Consider the following 14,931-nt stretch of genomic DNA (forward strand, 5'->3'; position numbering starts at 1 on the left):
CAACCTTTTTAATGGCGCGACCCCCAACCGGTCGTAAGTCGAGGACTACTCAACCGGTCGTAAGTCAAGGACTACTCAACTGGTGCAGCACCGTTTGCAGAATGGGACTTTTGGCGGGCTCAGCAGGGCAGAGACAGCCTGGACAATTCCTATTGGCTTTTGAAAGCCAATAGAATTAGACTCTATTCAAGAGAGTCTGTTCTATTGGCTTTCAAAAGCCAATAGAATAAAAGGGAGTAGCACAGCTAAGGAAAAGGGGGAAAAAATGGCGGACTGCGTTGTTTGGCGACCCCCGTGAAATGGTCGTTCGACCCCACATGGGGTCCCGACCCACAGGTTGAGAACCGCTGTTCTAGTCCAACCCTCAAGAGTCAAGTTTAATGTCTAGTTTAATGAAAAGGAGGACTTGGGATGATATGATAGCAGTCTTCCAATATCTGAGGGGCTACCACAAAGAAGAAGCGGGTCAACCTATTCTCCAAAGCGCCTGAGGGCAGGACAAGAAACAATGGATGGAAACTAATCAAGGAGAGAAGCAATCTAGAACTAAGGAGAAATTTCCTGACAGGGAGAACAATAAATCAGTGGTACAACTTGTCTCCAGAAGTTGTGGGTGCTCCTATCACTGGAAACTTTTAAGAAGATATTGGACAATATTTGTCTGGAATGGTATAGGATCTCATGCTTGAGCAGAGGGTTGGATTACAAGACCTCCATGATCTCTTCCAGCTCTGTTATTCCCAGAATTCCCCAGTCTATGTGCAATTCTGGGAATTCCAGGAATTGAAGTCCACTCATCTTAAATTTGCAGAGGTTGAGAAACACTGATCTAAGGTTAGAGCACCCATTTATTCTTGCCTGTTGAGAAAAGGTGGGCTATAAATTTGAATGCATACGCAATGTGCAACAGTTAGCTGCTTCCCTTCTGTCTGCTTTCTTTAACTGGCACGTCTGTAAAATGTATGCATGTTGTTTCTGATATAATTCATCAAGCGAAAGGACCAGGAGTTGTAGCGGAAGAACAAATTAGCGGGAACGTATTGCAACAGACACGGGCAGATTGTGAAGCGTTGCTCCTTTGCAACTGGAATGGAGTTGTTGTTGTTGCCACTGCTGATGATATAATACTTGAAAAAGTGGGGCTGAAGTACCAGTTAAAATGCCTAGTTCATGAAATATGAATGCCCAGTAAATGAATACGCAAACGTTAAGCTAGTTAATGAGCTTCAGAGAAACCAAAGAACATTTTAGCTATGATAGGATGTGGCTCTTTGGGGTATTAATGAAGTCATAACAAAGGCACTATTGCCGGTGTATCGTGCGTTTATTTATCCATTACTTTTGTTCAGCCAAGACAGAATGAAAGGCACGTGGGCTTACTTAGGCAATCCAGATTTAAGTATACTCTTAGCACAATTTCCATTATTCATTGAATTTGCATCTTACCTTTTTGCTGAGTAGTATATCAAGGCTGCACAATAGCTCCACCAGAAACATTGAAAAGAGGCAGAGCAGAGATTTTTTTCATCCCAGTTGCTTCCGACTATCTATCTATTTATCTATCTATCTATCTATCTATCTATCTATCTATCTATCTATCTATCTATCTATCATCTACCTACCTACCTGCCTACGTACCTACCTACCTATTTATCATCTACCTACCTACCTACTTACCTTCCTGCCTATCTATCTATCTATCTATCTATCTATCTATCTATCTATCTATCATCTACCTACCTACCTATCTATATCTACCTACCTACCTATCTCTATCTATCTATCTATCTATCTATCTATCTATCTATCTATCTATCTATCTACCTATCTATCTATCATCTATCATCTATCTATCTAGCTATCATTTATCTATTTATCATCTGTCTATTTATCATTTATCTATTTATCATCTATCTGTCTACCTATCTATCTGTCTAGCGATCTATCTATCTATCTATCTGTTATCTCTCTCTCTCTCTATCTATCTATCTCTCTATCTCTCATCTATCTATCTATCTATATCTACCTAACTACCTAGCTATCTATCTATATCTATCTATCTATCTATCTATCTATCTATCTATCTATCTATCTATCTATCTATCTATCTATCTATCTATCTAATTTCTTAAACCACTCATCTCTCTCGGACTTTTGTCTAAATATCACTCTGCATATGAGTTCTTAAAGACTCAGTGTAACAAAAAGTGGTTCCTCTCCTATATCATAATTACAAAACGGATTTAAAAAATATGTTAAAAACTGAAACCATTTTCCACCCCAAATTGCTCCCCATCCGGAAAAGGAAAAGGTCCTATCACGTGCAGACTCTAGTCGTGGCTTCTCAGGGTTTTGATTTAAACCACAGCAAAGCAGAATCTGTCCATTGTCTAAGAAATTCATTTTGTTTGGATTCCTTGGACTGAGGGTTTCAGTGATGTCCCAGGCAGTATGAGGGAAGCTGGACATTGTGGCAATCAATGGAGAAAACATTGTAGACACCAGGACGGCCTTCTCTGAAGGTTCAGCAAAATGCAAGAGATAGGAAGATAAGTATTGTTGGTTTCCCTCCCCCCCCCAAAAAAAAAGTATTGTGCAATGCAGCTGATTCAGCTGAAGCATCACCTAATGCTTTTAATCTGGAAGGGTGTTTTCAATCCTTCTTGAGGGGGCTGGAATTGGACTGATGGATGGTGAGATCATGAAAGGCCTGCAGAGTGCAGGAGAAGGATCACAGCCCTTGAATTTTTCAGGAGCTCCAACTGTGACTCCTGAGTCTATGAAGTTGCTCACCCTACTACTTTCTACTATCCTTCCTCATAAGGCTGGACACAACTCTGGATGGCTGTTGCTTTGTAGCCAGAATCAGGCCAGGGTGTTAAGTGAACTTTAAGGTTTGTAGAAATAATGAAGGTGGGGAAATGGACAGATGGAAATGAAGATAAAGGGAAGGAAGGAAGGAAAGAAGGAAGGAAGGAAGGAAGGGAGGGAGGGAGGGAGGGAGGGAGGGAGGGAGGGAGGGAGCGAAGGAAGGAGGGAGGGAGGGTGGAAGGGAAGGAAGGAAGAAAGGAAGGAAGGAGGGAGGGAAGGGAAGGAAGGAAGGAGGGTGGGAGGGAATGAAGGAAGAAAGGAAGGAAGGAAGGAAGGAAGGAAGGAAGGAAGGAAGGAAGGAAGGAAGGAAGGGGTTTATATGCCATTATATCTGGCAGACAATGAAAAGGAACAGTAACACAACAGTTGAAATGCTGCTACAATGGAATGGAATCATAAAGTCAAGAGAAGAACTTAAGATTACGTGAAGGAAAAATTAGTGAGCAGACAGGAGCAGGAAGGAACAATACCTAGACAAGTGTCAAAACACAAATGAGACCTGAGGAATGGATCTGAATTCAAAAGCATTCTCAAACACAGACACCAATAAAAATGCTTCCCCGGATTATCCTTAGGTTGCCTCTTCCTCTTAGCATCTAACCATCGCTTTCCTCAATTCCCCAGGCAAAAATAATCCCTAATATCGTCAGGAGTGATACATTTCAGCGGCAACAAGGGCCCCACAATCTGCCTTGATACAGAGAGGAGATGAGGATTTCTATGCAGTTACCGAAGCTGCTCTGTTGCATGGATGCTTATTTTGCAATGCGTGGGAACACAGAGCTAAGCGGTTAACAGCATGTCCTACATTTCACAGTCTTGGCACAATGATTGTAGGTTATTGTTGGCATTCCTTTTGAGAAGGCGGTTAATGCTTTCGATGATTTCTTTGTGGTAATGTCGTATTCAGCGCTGAGGTTTGCCAATGTTGATGGATACAGGAAGCTCAATTTCACAAAACACGCTGGGAAGCTTACAAGATTACAACTTTAGTCTGGCAAGATTCTGGCCCTTAGGTGTAAGCAATTAAAGGTTTGAACTTGATTGGGTCTCACTGTCTTATCTTTGGGCTTAGCTTAACAATTATTTTCGATAGGACTTATATACTAGGCTTTTTTTGAATTGAAATTAAGAGTGTTTATTAGTGAAATTACATTGGTGTCATCCTATAAAGAAAATTCGTATAAGATGATTTATAGATGGCATCTCCCTCCAGCAAGACTAGCCAAAATGTATAAAGGATACTCAGCCTTATGTTGGAAATGTAAAAAAGAAAGGGCACTTTTTTCATGTGTGGTGGTCATGTAAGGAAACACAGGGGTATTGGCGTATGGTTTGGAAATGGGTAACAGAAATGAGCATACAAAATATTCAGTATAAGCCTGAGACATTTTTGTTAGGAATTGTTGAAGAAAATGTTAGTAAAGAGGATATGTATTTATTTATTCATGCGGTTACAGCGGCAAGAATAGTATTCGCTCAGAATTGGAAAAATTCAGCTGTACCTAGTGAGGAAATTTTAATTTATAAAATTATGCATTGTGCAGAATTAGATAGGTTAACTAAAAGACTCAAAAATCAGGATGTTATGGATTTTTACCAAATATGGAATAAATTTTATAAATGGTGGGGGAAAAAAATTTGGAGGTCACTGTGATGAGATACGTTAAGATTGAGTTTAGAGTGATGTTTTTGTATAGAATTTAATTAATTATGAATAGGAATGAACTGAGATGTTGGTCAAGTCTGATTTACCATGTTCAATGTTTTTAAACTTTTTCTTTTTTGTTATTTAATAAAAATTTATATATATATATTAAAAAGAGTGTTTATTAGTGGTACCTTTTGAACATAGCTTAAAGTGCAGCCCTTGAAATCTTCAGGAAAGAAAAAAAAAAGCTTTGTAAGCTGAAGGTCTATAGCAGTGGTTCTCAACCTTTCTAATGCCATGACCCCATAATATAGTTCCCCATGTTGTGGTGACCCCCAAGTGGGTGTGGCCACCAATAAGAGGGAGTACGACAGCTAGGGAAAAGGGAACAAAATGGCGGACAGCGTGGTTTGGCGACCCCCGTGAAATGGTCATTCGACCCCAAATGGGGTCCCGACCCACAGGTTGAGAACCACTGGTCTATAGTGAAGCAATGATACAATAAATAACTTTGATTCCTAAAGGCTAAAACAGTGTTTCTCAACCTTGACAACTGTAAGTTGTGTGGACTTCCACTCCCAGAATTCCCCAGCCAAGATGATTAAGAGACTGCACAGTCCTGAGCTGGATGGAGAAGGCAAAAGAGATTCAGGGGAGCCACACCCTAAAATATTTCAGGATATATCTTGTAGATTAGAAAGTTATAGCTTTAGTCTGGCAAGATTCTGTCCATTAGGTTCAAAGGATTGAATTCAATTGGGTCTCGTCTCTGGGCTTGGATTTGATAATAGAGTGCCAAACTATCAGGAATCTGTGCAAAACACCCTTGCCCTATGCTGCCATTCCAGGTCAACCTCTGACAAGTTCATGGATTAAAGAAAAACACAGGAGACTAACCAGGTATTCAAACTGCATATTATATCACAAACGAGATGGACATAAGCCAGTATTTTTCAACCTTGAAGATATTTGGCTGGGGAATTCTGGGAGCTGAAGTCCAGATGTCTTCTAGTGGCCAAGGTTGAGAAAAACTGGTATAATAATAATAATAATAATAATAATAATAATAATAATAAGAAGAAGAAGAAGAAGAAGGAGAAGGAGAAGGAGAAGGAGAAGGAGAAGGGAAGGAGAGGAGAAGGAGAAGGAGAAGGAGAAGGGAGGAGGAGGAGGAGGAGGAGGAGGAGGAGGAGAAAAGGAGAAGGAGAGAAGGAGAAGGAGAAGGAGAAGAAGAAGAAGAAAGAAGAAGAAGAAGAAGAAGAAGAAGAAGAAGAAGAAGAAGAAGAAGAAAGAAGAAGAAGAAGAAGAAGAAGAAGAAGAAGAAGAAGAAGAAGAAGAAGAAGAAGAAGAAGAAGAAGAAGAAGAAGAAGAAGAAGAAGTTGTTGCAGGAAGGAACCTTGGAGGTCATCGAGTCCAACCCCCTGCTCAGGCAGGAAACCCTACACCATTTCAGACAAATGTCTGTCCAGTCTCTTCTTAAAAACTTCCAGTGTTGGAGCATTCACCGTTCCTGGAGGCAGGTTGTTCCACTAGTTAATTGTTCTAACTGTCAGAAAATTTCTCCTTAGTTCTAGGTTGTTTCTCTCCTTGATTAGTTTCCATCCGTTGCTTCTTGTCCTGCCTCCCTCTTCTTTGTGGCAGCCCCTGAGATATTGGAAGACTGCTATCATGTCCCCCCTCATCCTTCTCTTCATTAAACTAGACATACCCAATTCCAGCAACTGTTCCTTATATGCTTTAGCATCCAGTCCCCTGATCATCTTTGTTGCTCTTCTCTGTACTATTTCTAGAATCTCAACATCTTTTTTACATCATGGTGACCAAAACTGGACGCCGTATTTCACATATGGCCTTACCAAGGCATTGTAAAGTGGTATTAATACTTCATGTGATCTTGATTCTATCCCTCTGTTAATGCAGCCCAGCACTGTGTTGGCTTTTTTGGCAGCTGCTCATATTTAATAATTTATTTTTAATATTTAATTTAATATTTAATAATTTAACAAGCTATTGTTAGGACTGAATATACTTTGCCTTCCTTGTTTCCATTTCCATCATTTCCCCCTGAGCTGAACTGGACTATTATTAACCCAACAATTACGTTAAAAATAGTTCATTTCAGATACAGAAATGGGTCAAGATTTCAATGCTGTGCTTTTAGCCATTCGTTTTGCGTAGGCAGTTGTTAAACTTTGATCCATCTCTGCCTTCTGATCTGTGCGCAATGTTCCTCGTGCAATCTCTGGGAATCATTTTATAATTGGTAATGTGAACCGTACATTGAAGGCAACGCTGACACTTTGCACAACACTACATCTCTAACCTGCTGCAGACAGCTTTGATTTTCTTTGGGAGGAATTGTAGAAGGGTGCCGTATTGATGAACATTGCTGCTTTTTGCTGCAAGCAATATGGTATTTTCATCATAAGGGATTTCATTTTTTTCTCTGTGGGAGAAACCCAGATCTATTAAAATCAATGAGAGTGTTACCGTGTTAGTGTTACTCTAGCACAGGGGTAGGCAACCTCGGCTCTTTTATGACTCATGGACTTCAACTCCCAGAATTCCTGAGCCAGCATGGCTCAGCATGGAAACCTCTCCATTTCTCCTCAGAATGGATGGCTCAGGAATTCTGGGAGTTGAAGTCCATGAGTCATAAAAGAGCCAAGGTTGCCTACCCCTGCTCTAGCAGAATGTAGATTGAACTCTAAAATCTGCTGTTGTGAAGTTCAGGATATGTAACTTCAAAAATGGTTCCCAGAAAATGAATTTGCTTTGCATCCAAAATTCTCAGCCAAAAGGACGAATGAATGAAACCTCCGTTTCCACCTCACCATCTGCCTTAAGCCATGTTCAGCTTTGTCACGTTAAGATTTGTTTCGGAAATTCAAAGGGCAGCTTTGAAACCATTCCAAAGCTTTTCTAGTCCTGTGAGAGGTTTTTTTTTTTCCATCTGGGTTGAAAAGATTAGCTGGTGACATCACCACTGCCTGGGGATGCCCATTATTGACTCTTTTCATGCCCCTGGCAGGAGCTGGAGTGAAGGACAAGAGAATCAAGATCACAGAAAGTATTAGTACCGCTCTATAAAACCCTAGTAAGACCACACCTGGAATATTGCAGCCAATTTTGGTCACCATACTGCAAAAAAAAAAAAAAAAAAGATGTTGAGACCTTGGAAAATGTTCAGAGAAGAGCAACTAAGATTCTCCAAGGCCTGGAGACTAAAACATACAAAGAACGTCTGTGGGACTTGGGTTTGGCTAGACCAGTGGTTCTCAACCTGTGGGTCGGGACCCCATTTGGGGTCGAACGACCATTTCACGGGGGTCGCCAAACAACGCAGTCCACTATTTTTCCCACCTTTTCATTAGCTGTGCTACTCCCTTTTATTCTATTGGCTTTTGAAAGCCAATAGAATAGACTCTCTTGAATAGAGTCTAATTCTATTGGCTTTCAAAAGCCAATAGGAATTGTCCAGGCTGTCTCTGCCCTGCTGAGCCCGCCAAAAGTCCCATTCTGCAAATGGTGCTGCACCAGTTGAGTAGTCCTTGACTTACGCCGATTGAGTAGTCCTTGACTTACGACCGGTTGGGAATTGCGGGCATTAAAAAGGTTGAAAACCACTGGGCTAGACCAAAGAAAAGAAGAAATAGGGGTGACATGATAGCAGTATTCCAGTATTTGAGGGGCTACCACAAAGAAGAGGGGGTCAACCTATTTTCCAAAGCACCAGAAGATAGGACAAGAAACAATGGTTGGAAACTTACCAAAGAGAGAAGCAACCTGGAACTAAGGAGAAACTTCCTAACAGTTTGGACAATTAACCAATGGAACAGCTTTGCCTTCAGAAATCATGGATGATCCATCACTGGAGATTTTTAAGAAGAGACTGGACAATCACCTGTCTGAGATGGTATAGGTTAGGGGGGCTGGAAAAGAAGAACTCCAAGGTTCCTTCCAGCTCTATTGTATTCAATACTCCCCATTAAACAAATCTGGTGATATTTTGTACCAACTGAAGCTTCCGGTTACTTTTCAAATGTAGCCCCATATAAGAGCCTATTACTTTGAGCAAGAGTTTGGACTAGAAGACTTCCAAAATCCCTCCAAACTCTCTTATTCTGTTTCCATTTCTGATTTTGTTTCATGTGAACTTCGTTGGCTGCACACTTGAATCCTCTTTACAAAATCCTCTTCTTGATCTGAAATCCTAACTCCAATCACTCCCAGGGGGAAAAAAAAAAAAGCATCCCTTGTTGTTATCCCATCTTTCTGCGCTACAAAATTGTTGGAGACCGAATGGTGAGTCGCAAGCTTTTAGTGTTCTTTGAGGGGGAAAAAAAAGAAGAAGAAGAAGGCTTCTCATTCAGAAATGCCTTTGCCCAACTTTACCCTATTTATTCCCTCCAGCTCTTCTATTAAAATTAAATTGTATAAATAATTAAAAGTTGAAATTGGTTTCTGTTTATTTTACTCCGTCAAAGCCGAGAGGTCCCCATGCGATGGTGAGCTTTGTAGCTCCCGCCTTATTTCCTGTCTCTCTCTCCCCCTCCCCATGAAACGCAACCATCATTGAATGAAATGCAGCTCAAATGTCCCAGGGAGATGGGGAATGGGTGCAAATAAATAACTTGTTAGTTAAATTAGGGAAGAACAAATGAACTCGATCTGATTACCATCAAGGGCTGTAGTTTCAACAAACAGACACTCAATTGCGTTGCCAAGCAGAGACGTTGGTTTAACAGACATACCCAATGGATTGGAGCATGTAATTAAGAGAAAGGTAGGTTTATAATCCTTCCATATGCCCTTTTATACAATTGTTCAATCTAGAAACACACTGGGAAGCCTGGGGAAGCAGTTCCCTACAGTCAGAAAGATTCTTAGAGTGGATGGCTGGTAAAGTTTTCCAATGATGCATTCCAAATTAATGTTGGCCCAAAAGGGCTGCAATTCTTTTTCCCATATGTTCTGTTTTGCTGTTCTGCCTTATTCTCAGAGAGCCTAAAAGTTTGGCTTTTCTCTGCGTATTCCTTTTTTCTTTGGAACTTGCAAAATGGTCAGGGGGAGTGGAGGTATCAATATATATATTGATGAGTAAGCAGTTAGACCAGCAAGGTGTATAAAAAGAATCTCCCCACCCCATGAGCCTCACTCTAAGGACGCTGGCAGGGGACCAGCGAAAGCTAAGTTGTTTCTTTGAATATTGTAAATAGTTGTTTTTATTGTTTTTAAATATATTTTTAGCAATAAACAACTGGTTTATACTTCTCCCGGAGATCGAAGTTTGTGCTATTGAATGTAGGTCTTTGGTTATTCGGGTTTTCTCCCATGTCAAATTGGAAGTGTCTTGGCGATGTTTCGATGAAGTCTCATTCGTCATCTTCAGGCGGTGTTTTCGGCTTCGTGCTTCTAGGAGCGTTGAAATGTCGCCAAGACACTTCCAATTTTACGCGAGAGAAAACCTGAATAACCAAAGACCTACAATGACCTACAATGAGCCTACAAACCCCTCAGAATCCAAATCAACCACACAGCCAACCAGAGATAGCATCGATCCTCAACTGACCCACTCAAGCTTCCCTCTACCACCCACCAGCAGCTCAGCTCCCAATGACCTCCCCATCACAAGATCCATCACAAGACCTTCACTGATGACCCACACCTGACCCATCTGCACCTGAAGGCAGGACAAGAAGCAACGGATAGAAGGAGAAATTTCCTGACCGTTAGAACTGTTGAACAACTTGCCTCCAGAAGTTGTGAATGTTCCAACACTGGAAGTTTTTAAGAAGAGATTGTACAACCATTTGTCTGAAATAGTATAGTCTTTCCTGCCTGAGCATGAGATCGGATTAGAAGACCTCCAAGATCCCTTCCAACTCTGTTATTCTACTCTACTCTACTCTACTCTACTCTACTCTACTCTACTCTACTCTACTCTACTCTACTCTACTTTACTCTACTCTACTCTACTCTACTCTATTCTATTCATTTTCTATTCTATTCATTTTCTGTTCTATTCTATTCTATTCTATTCTATTCATTTTCTATTCTATTCTATTCTGTTCTATTCATTTTCTATTCTATTCTATTCCTATTTCTTTCTATTTCTATTCCTATTTCCATTCCTTCTCTATGAGAATTTCATGAAACTTCTCTTCTTGGATAAAATTTTGAAAGCAAGCCTTCTTTCCCCAAACTCAATTAAAAACAGACAGAATAAAATTCAGGAGGATTTTTTTCCCCCCGCACAAGCACTCAATTGAACTGATCAAAATTCAAGCTGCCACAAGTGTGGGTCACCATCTGTATAATCTGGCATGAAGGCTGAACATCTGTCCTTCTTTATCCCATTTAATAAGAGAAAAAATGTCCTCGTGGCCAGAATGAACGTGAAATTTTAGTGCGAGTAAATTCTTCAAGAGAATTTATATGCTGGTACAGCTATATACCACCTCTGGTAGAGATCAAATTTTCAGTGAGGGAGAATAGTTTATAATCTACTCTTTTTTAAAAAAAAAATAAAGGGTTGAAGTTTATTGTCAGATAAAACACAAATGAAAATAAAGATAATAGGAAAATGAGGAAGGGGAAAAAAGAAGGAAAACAGTGTGGATCATAGGGGAAAGGGGGAAAAAAAAGAGCAGTGATTTTACTTTGGAATTCTCTACCTGAATGGAGACTGTATATCTGCTTGTTTATCTATTTGCCCTGGGGTGTACAGTAGCTTTGACATTTGCTTTTTATTTTCCTTTAAGAGGAACAGGAGAAGTTTTAGAGATATTTGGATAAATACATACATAGAGAGACAGACCATTTTTTTTAGACTCTCTCATATAATCCTCGTTTTCTCTTTATTTTGTTTATTTTATCGAACTGAAGAAATTCCTAAATTAGCTCTGCACATTCCACCTAAAATTGCGACTGACAAGAGTTGGAATGGAGGAATGTTACCTGGTTTCCTTTATTCCACATTTGTATTATAAATGAAAAGACGTACCAAAAGTTTGGTTGCAAGTGTTTTTTTTCAAATCTTTCTTTAAAATTTTTTCTTGGTATTCGCATTTTAACAGGGATCCAGTGCTCGTTTGGCTGAATTCATACCTGCTCTAAGGTAGATGAGAAGTAATTTTTAGCAAAAGGTTGATAATCATTTTCAGAGAATCTTCTCCCAGATCAACAGATGTGGCTTGAATTTGCCCTGTTCACTTTACATTCTTTTTTTTTTTTGTTCATCACTCCAGTACATTTTTATTTTTATTTTTTTAAAATATGTTTTATTGATTTTTAACATAATCACCTTAATATTTGGTAAACAGTGTGTGGTCTGGGTTAGTATTTAAAAAAACAATTAATAACAATTTCTATAATTCTATAATCCATATAATGGCTTTGCTTCATTTTCTCTTCTTCCAATAATATTCTCTTTTGTCAACCTTAAATTAATACAGTTCTTATTATTTGAATGTATGACAATTAAATAAAGACATTTTTCTCATGTTTAACCACATCAGTATAAAGCTTCTTTTCTAATTGATCATCTTGCTTGCCTCATCATACATCCTGTTTACAAAATTCTTATTTAAATTTGTTTTCCCCACAATATTCAAAGCATTCTTACTGGTTAAGATTTTCTCAAAATTAGTTACACATACAAGCCATCCCAACACTTTTACATTTCTCATATCTTAAAAAGGGGGGGGGGGAAACCAGAGAAAATATCGCTTTTAGGTAAACCATCCCAACATATTTATATTTCTCATGTCAAAAAACAAAACACAAAGAAAAAAAAGAAAGAAAAAAATACTATGTTACTTGAGGGGTTCATCCCTCTTAAACTAATCTTCATTTACATCCAAAATCTTTCCATTTATAATAATATTTGGCTATAACTTTTCATAGAGTACAGTACAGATAATTGAACAAACTATGTTGCATTACATTCTTGATTAAATTATCTTTCCATGATATATAATTTTAGGGTATTACTCCAAAAAAAAAGCAGTGTTATTAGCCATCAAACCTCAAAAATACACTTTTCCCAAAAGATTTCCACAATTTTGGCCACTACTGTAACTAGATTAACTAATAGATATAATAAATGTTAACCTGTAAATCATGATCACACTTGCCTGTATATTCCCTGATTTTTTCTTTATTGCACTCTTGATGAGAAGCTGAACTCAAGCAGACTTCAGTGGATTTGAGGCAATCTGCAATAATGTGATTATCTCTGTCTCTGGTTTACACAGACAATTATCCTTTCACACATGGATATTTTTATTGGAAGATTAAGTGGTATCTACCACTTATATCCTGTAAACTCATTATCAAGGACTCGTCAATCCTACTCTTTCACTTAGGACACTAAAAGTTGTGTTTATCCTGCTAACTGAAATCCCTTTATGACATGGTCAGCTGAGATGGCAACTTAAATGATAAATAAGGCACGGCTTATGTTCCTTCAAAAACGATATCAGTGAACGATGGGCACATTAAGACAATTACAGTGTAGAAATAGGAAACTGATAACAAGATTTCAATCTTTCTGACCGTGGCTATATTTTAGTATATGTATTTCACCAAGAATATGTGTGCTAACGACAACATCTTTTTTCCTCTTTTATATGTCGTTATGTTATTGTTATGCATCTCCATAATTATTCTCTGTTGGCCAGTATGTTTCATTTTGCAAAGAGCGGTTGACGTGAATTTTAAGAAAAGATTGTCTAGCAAAAGGAGTAGAAATCACTAACAGTATGTGCTAACAATGAAGTTCCATTTCCCAGAGGTTCAAATAAGTAAGAAATACTGTACATAAAGGTAGTACTATTGGTTTGTTAAATAGTTACCACCCTTCAATTAAAATTTATGTTTAAAATAGCTAAGATTTTGAAGAGAACTAGCACAATTTGAGATTTAGATGTGATGTTGGGATACCGATATCAAGTTCCATATTGATCAGGAGTCTAAAATTTGGGGTAACATGACAAGTTTAGTAGCTAATACAATGAATAATCCTGAACTACATCACAGCTTGTATGGCTCTGCTATGAAATCATAAAAGTAACCTTTTAAAAATAATAGTAGTAGTAGTAGTAGTAGTAGTAGTAGTAGTAGTAGTAGTAGTAGTAGAAGTAGTAGTAGAGTTGGAAGGGACCTTGGAGATCTTCTAGTCCAACCCCCAGCTCAGACAGGAAAACCTACACCATTTTAGACAAATGGTTGTCCAGTCTCCTCTTTAAAACTTCCAGTGTTGGAGCATTCACCACTTCTGGAGGCAGGCGGTTCCACTGATTAATTGTTCGAACTGTCAGGAAATTTTTCCTTAGTTCTAGGTTGCTTCTCTCTTTGATTAGTTTCCATCCATGGCTTCTTGTCCTGCCTTCAGGGGCTTTGGAGAATAGCTTGACCCCTTCTTCTTTGTGGCAACCCCTTTATCATTAGGTGATAAATGCAATCAAAGTCAAAATACTCCAAAACATATTGCAGTGATTAAGAAGTACTTTTTATGAATGTAATGAAAAATCAAAATAAAAAAAAAATTATCAAAAAAAAATATTCAATCCATGGAAGTCCAATTGAATTCATTTGCATTACTATAGAGTGATTCTAAGCAGGTAAGCAAGATTTGAGGAAACACAAAACAGATTACATGTGATTATGTTAAGGACATTTGACTTAATCTGAATAAATTCAAACCTGCATCAAATTAGTACTACTTATTCAGAACCCTTGATTGCTTACACCGAATATTACAGCTATTACTGTCCTCGAATTTCTTTAAATAAGATATATAAGAAAAGATATCTTGAGATAGAAAAGCTAAACAATGGAGTTTGAGTTTAAATATATACTCTCTTTTGTGTGTCTGTCTGTGTGTCTGTTTATGTATAGATATATACAGTACATTACAAATTAGCTGGGCAAGCAAGCGTACCTGAACAACGCTGGTGGATTTAACATTAAAAAAAAACCAAAAAACAAGGAGCTGTATTTATTGAAGGCCAACAAACCAGGATGATTTTGTCAGTGTAGAACCACAATTCCCAGCTATCAGAATACTGTCCATTAGGGTGGTCTACAAGTGCTTTCCAGAAACACGGTGCGATGTGTGCTTTGAAGACTGAGCCACAAATTAAATGTGGCCTTTGCCATCTAGTCACGCTAGATGCCCTCTCTTCCACAGACTTTTAAAGTATACAGTAGTGGCCAAAATTGTGGAAACCTTTTGGGAAAAGTGTACAGTAGAAATGCCACCTTTGCTTAAGTTTCTACCATTTTTTCTTCCAATTTCTTTATAACTGTAGTCTTGTTCACTTGATAACACTATTTTACATCGCTTTCTGGGTGACCAGTCAACTTTTTGCACGGTTACTTTAATTTTATTACGTTTTACAAGC

General features: G+C 38.6%; 1 protein-coding gene across 1 annotated transcript in view; it reads left to right on the forward strand.

The window, feature by feature from the left end:
• The window catches only part of NRG3 (neuregulin 3), a 101,889-nt gene that overhangs the window by 52,938 nt on the left and 34,020 nt on the right, over positions 1-14,931 (forward strand). The window lies entirely within an intron of this gene.

The sequence above is a fragment of the Crotalus tigris genome, unplaced genomic scaffold (genome assembly GCF_016545835.1).
Source record: "Crotalus tigris isolate CLP2741 ecotype Arizona unplaced genomic scaffold, ASM1654583v1 scf7180000017847.2079705, whole genome shotgun sequence".
In the NCBI taxonomy this organism is placed as follows: domain Eukaryota; kingdom Metazoa; phylum Chordata; class Lepidosauria; order Squamata; family Viperidae; genus Crotalus; species Crotalus tigris.